Genomic DNA, 11,151 nt, shown 5'->3' on the forward strand with positions numbered 1-11,151 from the left:
TTTCCTGAGCTTCTTGGATGTGTAGATTCGTGTATTCTCAAATTTGGGAAATTTTTGACCATTATTTCTTCAGATATTCCTTCTACATCCTTCTCTATGGGACTCTCATAATACATTTGTTTGGCTCACTTGTTCATATCCTACAGGTCTCTTATGCTCCTTTTATTATTTTTCATTCTTTTTTCCCTTTTATTTTTCACCTGGATGATTTCAATTGTTCAAAAATTGTTCAAGTTTATTTATTTTTTTAAGATTTTATTTATTTATTCATGAGAGACAGAGAGAAGCAGAGACACAGGCAGAGGGAGAAGCAGGCTCCATGCAGGAAGCCTGATGTGGGACTAGATCCTGGGTCTCCAGGACTACGCCCTGGGCTGAAGGCGACGCCAAACCACTGAGCCACCTGGGCTGCCCCAAATTGTTCAAGTTTATTAATTCTGTCTTCTGCCCAATCAAATCTGCTTTTAACGTCTCCATTGGGTTTTTTGTTTCAGATATTGTTTTTTGTTTCAGATATTGTATTTTAAAATCCCCAAATTTCTATTTGGATTCTTTCTATAATTTACATATCCTTACTGATATTCTCATTTTATTCATATATGATTTTTATGGTTCCCTTTAATTCTTTGTCCACTTTTTTAAAAAAGATTTTATTTATTTATTCATGAGAGACACACAGAGAGAGGCAGAGACACAGGAGGCAGGCCCCTGCGGGGAGCCCGCTGCGGAACTTGATCCTGGGACCCCGGGATCACGCCCTGAGCCGAAGGCAGACCCCCAACCGCTGAGCCACCCAGGCGTCCCCTTTGTCCACATTCTTTGAGCATAATTAAATAGTTGTTATATATCTTTGTTTAATACGTTCAATAGTTATTTAGGGATGGTTTCTGTCAGGTCGTTTTGTTCCTTAGAATGGTCCTACTTTCCTGCTTCTTTATATGCTTTGTGATTATTTCGTTGTTGCTGCAACTGGACATTTGATTATTATACTGCAGTAATTCTGGAAATCAGATTCTCTCCCTTCTCTAGAGTTTGCTCTTCTTGATTGTTGAAAGTTTAACTTGTGTTCATACAATATTTTGTCTGGAATTGTTTTTTTTTTTTTAATACAGGGAGCTTAAAAAATAATCATTTTAAGTATGTTTGTGCTGCTATAACAAAATACCATAAACTGGATGGCTTATAAACAATAGAAATTTATCACAGTTCTTGAGGCTGGGAAGTCTATGATCAAGATGCTGGCTGGTTCTGTGTCTGGTGAAAGCAAGCTTTCTCTTCCATGGAAATCCTGTTTTTTAAAAATATATATATTGTTTATTATTTATTTTATTTTTTATATTTTATTTTTTTATTTTTATTTTTCTGGACCTAAGCATTTCCCAAAGGCCCACCTCCTAATATCATCATATTGGGCATTAAGACTTCATCACATGAATTTTGAGTGGACACGGACATTCAGATCATAGCAACACCTCCTCCAGTCTTTGAGAATAGCTCAGTGCTGGTATACTCTTTTAACACTTAGCCAGACCACTCACAGTTCTCCTTAGCCTTCACTTGATGCTTACACTGAGCTTATAGATCAACTAGTAGTGAAAGCTTAAGGTCTTCTCAGGTCTTTTCTGAACATGTGCCTTGTCCTGTACATGCATGTGACTTTCTAAATTCTACCACATACTGGAAGGTTTTCAAATGCCCTCATTTCCCAAAAAATTTCAGTTTGTTATTTCTAGTGACTCATTCATAATAGCTTGCTTCCCTATGTGTTTAGTTATATTTAATAGTAAAACCATATTTATTTGAGCTTAAGCTTTGAGAATCGTTAGGCCCTAAATTGAGTATATTTTATTCATTTTATGCTAATTGGATCCAAGAGTTACTACCAAGCTGGTGGCATTTTAACAGCATCTAAGGGTTTTAACTAAATGCTAAATTTCAAGTTTAGTTTCTTCACCCATTGATCCAAAGAGACTAGGCCCCAGTCTTAGTCTTCTCATTCCAGAGATTTATTGCCATCTACTCTAAGGAAAACCAAGCTTTCTTCCCATTTCATCTCCTGTTTTCATTTTAGCTTGTGTTCTTTTCATTATGTGTGTATATATTTATGTGTGTTTGTGCAGTATCTATGCATAGCCTTGTAGATTTTCTTTGCTTTCTTGTAAACCAGAAATGCACTAAAAAATGTTTCTTGTTTTGCAGTAGGAGGACCTCTAAGAGTACCTCACCTGTCATCTTATCAAAAGAAGAAATCTCATGATCTACCTTATAGCAAGCCATTTTAAATATATTGAATTTGAAATTAGGGAATGCCTCCTTTTTATGACTTTAAAAGTCTAATCAGCTAGTAGAGACAAATTAGATCTCGAATAAATGACTGATAGTTTGCTTGCTAATTCTATGCCAATCCCTTGACAGTCATTATTGTATAATCATGTCCTAAAGGATTTAGACACCCATTTAATAGTAGATTTTTTTGTCTGAATTATAACTGAGATTCATGCATGTATATATGTAACAATGAGAACCCTACTTCATTTAAATTAAGTGATGAATTAATTATTAACTAGTCCATATACTTTCAGACAAGCACTTAACCACTGAGCTGTCACTTGAAATTTTAGACTCTTGTAATTCTTGAACAGTTTCAATGACACTCAAACTCTGAGAAGATGGAATAGTCTGACTGAATATGTAGGACATATTCATTTTAATTTGATTCATGTAGATGTATTATTACTGGAATAAATATTTAGAAGTAAAATCTGCACACATTAATATAAATAAAACATAGTAAAACTCAAAAATAGTACATTGATATATTTCTAAAAGAAAAAAGATTGGAAGGTATAACGATTATTTAGAAAAAAAACCCTTTGTTTACACAAGAATATATTAAGTAACAGCGGGAGTCTGATGTGAAATTTTCTTTTTATGAATTCTCCTTTAACATGGAGTTGACCAAGTAGCCATTTTTATCCCTTTATTTTTGTTTAATGTGGAAATGAAATGCAAAGTTAATCTAAAAAAATAAACAAATACTCATCAATGTAACATGAACACTTTCCCTACATGTTCAGTTGGTATTGGGCTGAAACATTTATTAGGGAAATTGGAAGAATACAATGCATATTTGTAGAGAAAGAAATGTTATACATTTGCCTCTCTTTTGTTCCTAGTTATTTGTGGGTGGGAAAAGAAAAGTGCACTTAGTTCATCGAACTGCTGAAAAAAAGTTGTGTTAATAAAACATGCCCCTGAAACACAGAAATGATCTATAAGTGTCTTGATTTTTTTAACCAAATAAGCCACTCTCTTGAATTCCATTTGTAGAGTAATGATTCCAAATAGCTTACATAGTGCTGCTTATTGAGAGTTATGTTAAAAACTTTTAAGCTACTCATGTAGTCGATTAAGAATAATCTCAGCCATTTTAACATTGCTTTCCAGAAGTGAGAAATCGGTAAACAGCATAGATACTAAATACTTAATAGCTCCATTTGCCATAAAGCTTAAGATACAGGTTTTCATGAGGTACGTTGATAGAAGTTGTATATAACCTATGTCTCATAATTTTTATTCTCAGTATCATTTACAAAGGATTTAAAAATCTGACTCCCGCATTATTACATTTAATGAAGTCATGTAGAATTCCCACTAAATTATATGCTTCATATCCATTACTTATTAAATTAAAAAAATTAGCAAATATTTATATTGTGTGAGTCACTAGGCTCAGTACTATATAAGTACTGGTTTATTTTAACCCTAAAAGTTTCTGTACTGTATATTGACACATTAATTTGGCCACATAGCACTTGAATATCCACCTTGTGTTTGAAGAGTTAAGAATCTTGGTAGGAAGCAGAACATAGTTCCCAATAAGGTTAGATAGTCTATTCTGCTCTCACTTATCGCACTTGGAGTATAGGCATGAGATCTATGCTTCCCCAACTATTCTGGTAGAGGGTTGCAAAAGACATAGAAACATCCAGTTTGAGGAGCAATAGTGATTATAATACAGAATGGCACTGAAGTCCTAGAGCAGTGGCATCCAATAGAAAAACCCTCCCAAAAGTCAGAAGCAGGTTGGCCTGATATCACAATCTATATGCTTAAACATCACAGCATTTTGCATTTGCATAGTAAAAGCCTGCAATTTAGAAAATACTGTCTGCCAATACCTGTTACATAATAAGACAGTTTGTAAATATGTTCTTTGATGTGGGGCATATGTCATATGTCTTAAATAGTGATAGCAAGGGGAGATAAGTTCTGAAAACTAAGAACTAATAAATATTATGTCAATTCCTTGGGAAAAAGTATAGGAAGCATAGATTGGTTGCAGCTATTTTATCATCCATGGTAAAATCTGTATTTCTTATGCATCAACAGAAATCTGAAAGCTGATGAAATTTCATTTTTCAGCATTTCTGTAGCTGATGACCGTTGTGTAAAACATTTTGTACCAACATAATTAGCATAACATTCAAATGAATCTTTGATGATGTTTAAATTAAATAAATTAATGATGCTTTAATATTAATTACCAAGCTATACTCATTAGTGAGACAGGGTGATGGAGCTAAGGACATGGGCAATGCAAAGTTTAAATCTCATCTTTGTCACAGAGTGTTATAGTATTTGATGAAATTCTCTGAATTTCTCTAAAACAGTGTTCATAATTCATACTTCCTTAAGTTGAAATAGGCATTACATTATACAAAGTTTGTAAAAAACACATACTGTGCATGATATAGAGTATGCCCTCATAAATGGCAGTTATTATTAGCCATGATAAGTTCATCATCATAAAACAGATGTTCACATCTATTCACCATGATCTTGAAAGTAAAGTTCTTTTTTTGAAAACCTCACAGTGATTCAAAGAAAAAAGCGACTTCCCCAAACTCTATGCTGCTAAGAATTTATCTTTCCCAGAAGCAGCTTTTCTCCATTATGTTTGTTTCAAAATGACAATAATTCACTCAGATATCAACAAGTATTTTTGCTACCACACGAGGAAATCCAGAATGCATAATATATGCATATGTATAAAATACGCAAAAGTTAATTATGTTGAAGGTATGCAATGCCAAGTTATTAATTTTAATTTTATTAATTAAAGCACTTCTTTTTTCATATACTTTCCAGATCTTGGTGATCATGGTCCAGTGGAGAGAGACAAGATAGAAACAAGATAAATATTATACCCCATCTTATGTGCTTTGGGATATGGACACAAAGGGTCACATGGGAGCCAGGAGAAGAGCCATCCAATCCAACTGGACCATGAAATGGAAAGATTTCCTCAAAGAATGAATCCCAAGGCAGTACAAAATAAAGGTGAGAATTGGGTAAGAACTTTCTAGGGGAGAGCATGAAAGTGTCACAATAGAAAATATATTTTTTGTTGTTCTTTCTGTAATATAAACTGTGAAACATAAAGTGATGAGAAAGAAGGCTAAAGATGGAAGTAGGGACTCCATCATGTTGCATATGGACTTTGAACTTAATCTTTTAAATGAGGAGCAGAAAGTAGTGAATTTTGAGTACAGTGTCAACAGGATTGTGATCGCTTTCCATTTGTTCTGTTTGGCAGGAGGAACAATCTGAATTTGAAGAAGAGCAGGGCAGCGTTAGAGACATCAACCTAAACATGGGTGTGAAAGTAGGTGTTGAGTAGAATAGATTCAATCTGGATTTCTTTATCCCAAATAAAAATTATTATAGTAAATTTCCCCTTTCTTTTTATACAAATAAAGGCACTATTCAATGGGGTGCCTGGCTGGCTCAGTCTGAAGAGCAGCAATTCTTGATCTTGGGGTCATGAGTTTGAGCACCATGTTGGGGATAGAGATTACTAAAATAAATAAATAAACTTTAAAGAAAAAGAAGTACTAGTCAAAAGCCAACTCAAAACTCTATGCTTTTGGGGTGCCTGGGTAGCTCAGTTAGTTAAGCATGGCACTCTTGGTTTCTGCTGGGGTCATGGTCTCAGGGTTGGTCGTGGAACTGAGCCCTGCCAAAAGCCCTGCATGGGGCTCTGGGCTGTGTGGGAGTCTGCTTGAAATCTCCCTTTCTCTCTGTCTCTCCCCCTGCATGCTCTCTCTCTCTTTTCCCCCCTCTCAAATAAATAAATCTTTTTTTTTTTAAAGCTATGTTTCACAGGACTCTTTAATCACATTTTATTGGGTATAAAGTCTAATTTAGACAAAGCAGAATATGCAGTACATTTGTTTAAAAAATATGTATTTTAGAATAATCCTAAAATTTGATTGTTTTTTGTGATATGTATTGTATAAGTATTATGTGCATATATGGAAAATTAACATTCAACAACTGTTTATTTAGTAATGATTTGAGTTTGCTTATCTTTGTAAAAAGGAGCTATACAAAGGTAAATATACATGAATTTATGAAACAGGTAAATATTTTAAGCTATACAAGTCTTATATATGACACATACAAATACAACATTCTTTCCTTTCAAAGTAATTTCATTTGAGAGCAAAGGACTAATCTCTCATATTCCAGAAAAATTATACAGTGTGCTATTATACTTGGATATTTTATTATAGAATATATATTCTACAACTCTGGACTAAACTATTCAGTGCCACTTTTCAATGCCAGATTAAGGAATTCTTTAGTTTCACCCACTTTGGGATCAGCATCAGTTAAGGGCGGGGGGGATCTGGAGACACAGGAATATATTGATGGAAGATAAAAGCTTTTTTTTTTTTTATGCCTTTTGTATCTATACACTGTTCTTCCCCTTTAGGGGTTTGCTGGTACATAACAATAACAGATTAAATATGGCACTACAAATGTTTCATGAAGGGAAGAAGCTATATAAAAATGAAAAAATGCATCAAATATTAAATCTATAACACCACATACAAATGTGTTGGTTCTCTTCTGTCATTTATTTATGCTTAGCTACTGGAGGATACAAATTTTATAATACATATAAATGATTAACTTCAATTTAAGAAATTTGAAGAAAGACATAGATAATGTTATTAGTTTTAGGAGAGTATTTATCTTAAATTTGTATATGTTAGGTTGTACATATAAAATTTTTTTTAAACAAATATAAATGAGGCTCATTAAATGAATTTTGTAAGAAAGGCTATTTTACTGATTTTGCCCCTCATTAATAATGAGGTCAACTTGACCTAGAGTACCTATCTTTCTATTCCTCTATCTATATATATTTTTATAGATGACATTTGACTTAAAGCTTTATTTAAAAATTATATTATGTAAAAATGACTAAATACACAAAAATGGTAGTGAAAAATCAGATACCATACGCATACATAATGAGTCACAGAATGGATTCTAATTCTTGTTCTCAGTTAGAATTTTTCTTATGACACCAAAGAGAAAGTATGCTAGATATTAGCTTCTCAATTCATAGTCTTGTTGTCAACTTTTTGTTTACTTAATTTCTTCTTGTCACTGATTAATGGATTTTTATCAGTTAATATCAATAGAAAACCTTGTTTACTTCCCAAGCCATCTTCCGAAGTAAGCAATTTAGGTCAAAGTCCAAGAAATTAAGGTGCAATAGGAATTATTTGCTACTGAATCCATTGGTTGCCACAGTCATCCAGGGAGAAAGATTCCTGGCCACTGGGCCACCCCTCACCCACACTAGGAGGCAGGCTGTTCCACATGATGGGTCTCCAGCAGTCAGTCATCTAGACCAGTGGGCCAGAGGCCTGGGTCCGGCTGACCTGCTGGGACCCAGCAGAACCACCCCTAAGCTGCAGGTCCAGGTCAGGTCTGCTGGCCTCAGAACTGCCTCTCAGGCCCCAACTTCAGGAAATGTGCCCACACTTGGGGTCTGCCCAGGTTCCAAGCTGGGGGACTCTAGTACCTGTACCTCCATGTGACTTCGGGTTTGTCCTAAAGGACAGGATGGTCCCCCTCCCCCGGGGAAGGTGCGCACCCTAAGGTCTGAGCCCCTGTTTGTTGTTGAAAGTTCAATAAAGTGTTGAGAGTTTAAAAAAAATACTCTTTGTGGCAAATGGTTAGAATAAAAGTGAGGAGAGGCAGATATACTATTCTTTCCTCTTTTGAGAATTGCACTTCAATTAACATGCTTCTAACAAATGTTAGATGTTATATTGAAACACAAATAAAGTAATGTAAGTGTTCTACTAAACACTCTAAACTTATCTGATGCGTTCTATAAATATCTATTTAGAACCTTCTCTTTACCACATCCTATTCTAGTGTTGGGGATATAGACAAACTTTCCTCTTTTCATTGGGGAAATACATGAAAGATAGAAAAGGATTATATAATATAAGGCTATATAAGATCTTCAATATTCCTAAGTGCTAGGAAGTGCTATAAAGAGGAAGCATGGAGACAGAGAGTGATGGAGGAGAGAAGATGACATTTGAGATAAATCAGAATGAAGAGAACAATTGGTTAGGTCATATTTCTCATCACATTTTTGGATACATCCCCAAATGCTCTGTATGATCTGGATCTTATTCAGCCCTACAGCCTCTATTTCTTCAACTATCCTCTTACCCACTATGCCACAGGTTATCTTTTTACTTCTAGGAGACAGCAGGTCTTCATGGACCTTTGCAAGCAAGTTTAATTCTGCCCCAGACACTCTCCTCTTTGCATTGCTAGGTCTCTTGTCTTCCTTCAATACTGGCTTGAATCTACCCTGTCTTCACTAACAATTCTAAGCAGGCTCACTTTTATTCCACTCGGAGTGTTTCTTTCAAGTAGTGACTGTTAATTTCTGTGTTTACTCTTCTATTTTCTGCCAAAATCCCTAGCTGGAGGCTTCCTAAAGGCAGGAAATTAGTCCTTTTTTTATTGACTCTATTGTAGACCAGCTTTCTAATCAGCAAAACTGTAGGATTCCCTGGGACAAGTTTAGAATTTATAATGTTGGTGTTCATCTGGCTACTCCACGGTATATGACATCTAATATGGTTGCTCTTGTATGATAGAGATCATCACAGTCTGAGACTCTATCAAGAGGATATGGAAGAGGTCCTAAAAGAAAAGAGAAGGAAGAAGGAAAAAGAAGAAGGAAGGAGGAGGAGAAGGAGAAGGAGAAGGAGAAGAAGACAACGACGACAGTTGCCACATCCATATGTGAAGATTTTGCTCCCTTCCTTCTGTCTTTTCCCCTGGTATCATGCAGTGTGATTGGTTCCACTGTTAGGTCAAGAGGAAGCTAAAATTCAAGCAAGATATGCAAGGGAGAGGCAAGAGATTACACAGAATTGTGCACTTTGATGATGTGTGCATCCTATGCAACTCTGGTTGTATGAAAATAATCAGATCCTCCAAGTGACTCTCCTCCACACTGATGAAAGGCTTTCAGAAGCCAAACAACCTACAGTGCTAAGAAGAGCAAGTACTGGACACACAGGAACAGTACTGCATTCCCTGTGTCTCCTCACTAGCTAGCTGGAGCAGTTGCCGAGGTGCTGGGCAGCTGGAGCAGGAAACTATCAATGTCCCAGGATAGTTCCTGTGATTCTTATAACTCTGAGGTTGTCATTAAGATAACCTTCTACTCTGCGGTAAAATATCTCAGGGGCAGAAAGCAAAAGCTCACAGCTCTTTCCAGTTCCTTTTTCAGTCTCTCTTGGCAGAAGTCTATTCTGAATTCTTAGAAACATCTGCTGATGGCTTCTGATGACTACTATCAGCAGGGAGTCTCTGCAAGGATATTCCAAGTTCTGAAGTGTGTGAGAGCATGTGTTATCTGCACAGCAGGAAGCTAAGCACAAACACCGGTGGTGGAGCCATTATGCCTCAGCACACTCCGAATAGAGTGGTGCGGTGTGGTGATGGTGGTAATACTAGTTGTAGTAGTAGCAGTAGTAATATTATTACTAACATTTAATAAACATATCCTTTATTCCAGACTCTATTCTAGGTGTGCAGCATGTATTACCTCCTATAAACCTTTCAGAGCCCTATGAGAAAGGCAGTATTATTTTTATTTTTCTCTTGAGAAAATATACACCCAAGATAAGTTTTTGGTGCTGATCTGTGATTCATTACACCATTATATAGAACAAATATCTGTATATACATAGGCATCTTTTATATGTATATAGTAGAATAGGAGGAAATGTTAGCATTAAGGATAGAAATTATAGAAAGGGGGGATCCCTGGGTGGCGCAGCGGTTTGGCGCCTGCCTTTGGCCCAGGGCGCGATCCTGGAGACCCGGGATCGAATCCCACATCGGGCTCCCAGTGCATGGAGCCTGCTTCTCCCTCTGCCTGTGTCTCTGCCTCTCTCTCTCTCTCCTCTCTCTCTCTCTGTGACTATCATAAATAAATAAAAATTTAAAAAAATAAAAAAATAAGAAATTATAGAAAGGAAGTAAAATAAACATTTATTTTTTATTCTAAACTGTGCAATAAGTGAATGCTTGATCTTCAAGAGAAAGTAAAATACTGAAAGTCAATCATTGTTAGTGGAAATATTAACTTCTTTTGTAAAAACAAAAAGCTGTGTGTTGCTTTAGTTTTCAGGATGTTAAGATAAACCTACACCTAACTTTAGTAAAACTTCAGTCTAGATTATCAGTCATGTAATTATGGAATTAAATAAAATGCAAGTGACAGAACAATTAGTTATTCATATGTTATTTTAAGAATAAGAGAAATATAATGCTTCCTAGAACAAATATATAATCTATCCAAAGAAGAGAGATTTTAAGTTCTGTTTCTTTATACTTCTTCATTCCTTCATTTACAAAACATACATCAGAAAAATAATGGTTATAACAAGAAAAACAGATTTTAAAGAGTTACAAGTTAAACAATGAAAAAGAGATATGTTCTTAAGAATTATATTATATTAAGACTTGTTTAAAAAGTTATAATTCATAAGCTATGACTAAACACAGGTTAAGTATTTTTAAAGCCAGTACAGTGTCTTGCATATAGTAAATTATAAATATCTATTTAAAAATTAGTTTACTTAAATAAGAAATGTTTTTAAAATTCATTATATTATTGCATTTAGATGATTTCGATACTATAAAATTGCAAAAAATATCTGCTTACACAGATAGATATTTACACAAGCTGTTCAACAACAAATACTTATTAAATATTTGTTATGTATTAGACAGGTTTCCATGTTC

At 35.0% G+C, this 11,151-nt stretch overlaps 1 protein-coding gene across 2 annotated transcripts in view; it reads right to left on the reverse strand.

The window, feature by feature from the left end:
• Positions 1-11,151, reverse strand: part of CSMD3 (CUB and Sushi multiple domains 3) — a 1,311,859-nt gene that overhangs the window by 637,180 nt on the left and 663,528 nt on the right. The window lies entirely within an intron of this gene.

This window comes from Canis lupus, chromosome 13, assembly GCF_011100685.1.
Source record: "Canis lupus familiaris isolate Mischka breed German Shepherd chromosome 13, alternate assembly UU_Cfam_GSD_1.0, whole genome shotgun sequence".
Classification (NCBI taxonomy): Eukaryota; Metazoa; Chordata; class Mammalia; order Carnivora; family Canidae; genus Canis; species Canis lupus.